The following is a 4,293-nucleotide window of genomic DNA, read 5'->3' as shown; positions in this document are numbered from 1 at the left end:
GGTGCTCTTTCCTGCCAAGGCAGGGGGTCGGACTAGATGATCTACCTAGGTCCCTTCCGACTCTAGCTACTATGAAACTATGAAACTATAAGTTAGAACATGCTCAGGAAGAATGAGCAGACCTCTCCAAGAGACCTGATCTTTAGACTTTAGTGTATAGTTCTATATGTATATATCATGTTGGTTTAGCAATATAATTAGACGTAGGAGTTATAGTTAACTGTTAATTACTTAGAATGAGTTGTAATGTAATCGTGTTCGTTATAAAGAAAGATGAGGGGTGTGAAGTGATTATAGAGTCCTGGTCCCCTACATACATTAAAGAGGACTAGAAGGCTGTACTAAGGAGACAATATTAAAGGTTGGACAGCCCCCACAAGGAAACCAGATTACAACTCACACTGTGACAGTATGTATATCTTTCTGACACTACAAGGATCTCCTAAAATACAAAGGCCCAACAGCTTCCTTTTAAAGATACCCTGATCACGAACGATGCATGCCCCTGGTGGCTAGGGGGCCATGGCAGTGGTGGGAGTGCAGTGGTAGAAGTGAGAGTGTGGCGGCGGTAAGCAGTTCCCACAGACACTGCTGGCACTGTCAGCAGCACGGGGCGGTGGGGGTGGTGAGCACTGACCAGGGGTCAGCAACCACCCACAGATAACACCGGTAGCATTGGCGGCAGCCAGCAGCAATTGCTGACTGCCCGCAGATGCCACTGGCAGTGTCGGCAGTGAGGCAAGGGAGGTGGCAAACAGCAACCACCTGTAGGCGCTGCCGACAGTGTCAGTGGCACCTTTTTGCAGGTAGTGCACCACCACGGTCAGGGCGCACATGCACCCGTGTGAACCGCCTATGCGTCGCCCCCAACCCTGATCATGTGATGTCTAGGCATTCCTCTCACTTTCATTTTAATTTCTTTTAGCCTATAGCTTAGAACTATGCAGCTGACTGTACGTTGTAAGGCTGATTAATACATGTTACTAATGCCAAAATTAGCTCCCATCTAAAATCAAGTATGTTTTTTATCCTTCAGTAGAGGAACATAGCAAGGAAAAGAAATCAGCTTACTCAAATTAGTGGAAAAGCAGTTTTATAGAGACATGTTGGTCTGTGTAGAGTCAAAAAGTACCTACCCCATGTTTCTTGCAACCTCTGATTGCCTTCACAAGAAAAGGCTGAGGGGGGACCTGGTGACTGTCTATAAACTCACTAAGAGGGACCAGAAGGGTTTGGGGGAGACACTGTTTCCCCTAGTGCCCCCGGCATAACAAGGAATAACGGACACAAATTATTGGAGAGTAGGTTTAGGTTAGACATCTGCAAGAACTACTTCACAGTCAGGGCGGCTAGGAGCTGGAACCCACTTCCAAGGGAAGTGGTGCTGGCTCCTACCCTGGGGGTCTTTAAGAAGAGGCTTGATGCCTACCTCGCTGGGATCATTTGAGCCCAGTTTTTCTCCTGCCCAGGCGGGGGGTTGGGCTTGAAGATCTACAAGGTCCCTTCCGACCCTACTTCTATGATTCTATGACTGTTTCAGATGGCAGTATGTTCTGACCTTTCCCTAAACTATGTAAACAACTACTAGTCTCAGACCCGGCTATCAAAACATCCCAGCTCCTTCAGCTAAGCAGAAAGTTCACAAATTGGGGAGGGAAGTGATCATTTGCTTCCATTTTTTCTCAAACATTTTTCTATCTTGCAGAAGAGTGAAGAGTGCTGCTCTGACATTAATACTCTGTTTCAGCCTTGTGTGAGAACTGTCTTAATTTATCATTCCACCTGCAAATACTAATCCGTTATAAAAAAACTCAAAGACTGGGAAAATCCCAGTTCGTGGTTTGTCTTCCAGCTGTGTTGCCTTAGCTGTTGTCATGCAGAATGCAAAGTTTGTTTGGCTTTAAAAAAAATCCTAATATTGTATAGATGGTATCATGGAGATGTTAGGTATATAATAAACTACTCTTTAAACTATACATACGTTATAGGTTTTATCGAGGTTGGCTCTGTCCTTTTAAGACTTACGCAGCTGCTGTTTTGGAAGCCTGATTCCTTTGCTAATTATCCCCTCTGGTTTAAGGTGAAAGCCAAGGTCCTTCTTCTGCAAACATTTATACAGCTGCTCATTTTGTTAATGGCAATAATCCATTAAGGGCAGTGGGAATACTTTGGTGCTATAAGTGATGTACATAGATACAGCTGATTCTGCCTTGGAGCAGGGGCAAAGACAATAGACAAAAGAATAGCTGACCTCTTGAAATCTCTTCCAGCCTATTTTCTATTAATCATTATTTGCAGAACCAAAGCCCAAGTTTGGGTCATGTGTTCTGTTACTATGTTTACTGCAAGCCCTTAATTTTGCTTTGTTACTAGAAGAAATACAAAAAAACACTGGTGATTGGAGAGTTTGACAAGAATTCTTTCCATTGGCAATTTCCAGATAACACATCTGGGGCATCTTTAAAAACAAGCTGTTGGGTATTTTATGCTGAATCACTCCTGTCCTCTGTTTAAAGTGTGAGAGAAGGAAGAGGGTGGTGTTATCCCGTCCCATGCCTGAGGGTTATTGCATATATGTTGTGCAATTGATTTTTAGGAAGCTGGGAACTTGTTCCTAGTAACAAGTTTGAAGAGTATTTGGAACGACTAATTGAGAAATGCTTTATCTCCATGAACTGTCATCTGCTTCACTTCCTCTTACAATATGCTGTACTGGATTGCCTTGATACTTGGTTGCTGAAAAATAAAGTCTACAAATGCCTCTACCGTATTCAGATGTCACCTGGTAAAGTGCTAGTATATCCCACACTGTCACTTTATAAGCTAACATGGCTTTTATAGTAATGTTGTCTGAAAATGACAAGCTTTAAGTGTACTGCTAGGGGTTAAACAGTGTTGTGGAGTTACATCACTTACACTACTAATGTAAGACAAGTACATTAGAAATGGAGCTTAATAAAAAGATAATTGCGCCTCCTCTTCAAGCAGAGTCATAGCTTCCGAGAACAAAATAATTGGATACTTTTTCCGTCTTGTGCAACATTCTCAATGACAAAGGTTTTGAGGGTCAACTTAAGCTCTGTGACTGCTGTGTAATTCCCTTCAGTTGATGGGCTGGCATAGGTGCATCTCTGAGGAACCTCCTAAAAACAGTCCTGTTTGCCCAGCCTGGAACAGAACCTTTCTCCCCCTTAACAGACATAAAAAGAAGTGCTCCGGTGACAGCTGACTTCTGTCACTAATGTAGGAGCTATGACTCGGCACACAAGGAGCAGACTGCTCAGCTGCATGACAAAGTACGACTTCATGTGTAATTGAAGTACTTTGGGACAGACTCATTTAACTTAAACCTGTCTTCAGTTCTCTGATACAGCTGTCATCAAGGCAACCCTGTCCAGTGCCTTATGGTGAATTTTGACTGAAATATAAATTATGCACAAACACTGGACCACAATTCAAAACTAGCTTGTGCAACAGGCCTGTCATTAAGACAGACTGGTTGACCGAAGCTTAGAGAGAAACTTGCTCCGAATACTGTATGCTTATGCTAAAATGTCAGAAGCTCCCATGCCATAACATTTAAGCATGCTTGTGCTTTCCTGACCTCCCACTTCAGTGTAACGTAGAGAAAAGAGCTTGTTTTAAAAAGCCTAAAAAGGACTTCGGAAAACAAAGTAATTTCTTTCTCTGAGGTAAGTGACTAGAGATATAGTTTACCTGTTTTTAGATCCAGAGTTTGTCTTGTCTCTCTCTGTCTTCCTACTTGCTCCATTATATGCTCCTAAGCCACCCATCTTCCATTGCCAGCAAGAACTCATATTTAACTCTAAAACTGAGATCCTAGATAGTTTCACTGTTTCTCAGGCATGGGTTTGCCAGCAGCATGACTAGGAGTGGGTGATCAGGGCATCAGCTCAGGTGCCAATTTAGAGGGGGTACCTGTGCCACAGCAGCAGTAGCCCACAACTCAGCAGCAACAGTAACAACAACATCTCATTTTCAGGGAAGTGTGTGGCATCTATGACATTTGCTACCCTTGCTGCCCCTTCTTCCCTCTACTCAGGGTGCAAAGGTTCTTAGTTATGCCTCTGGGGCTTGCCATGAGGGAACCAGGCAGCCTAGCCAAGCTCAGTTTGATCATCAGTACAGACGAAGAATGTGGTAACAACATACTTGAAAGCTCCATTAGAAATATCCTTCAGGCTGGGCCCAGGGTTTGAGGAAACTGTAACAGATAACAGGACAGTAAGTTGTTTTCTGACTAATGTACACATTCTTCCTTGTTTCCAGCTC

Source organism: Crocodylus porosus, unplaced genomic scaffold (assembly GCF_001723895.1).
Source record: "Crocodylus porosus isolate Cpor-Errol unplaced genomic scaffold, CroPor_comp1, whole genome shotgun sequence".
Classification (NCBI taxonomy): Eukaryota; Metazoa; Chordata; order Crocodylia; family Crocodylidae; genus Crocodylus; species Crocodylus porosus.
Note: the sequence above shows the minus strand (reverse complement) of the source record.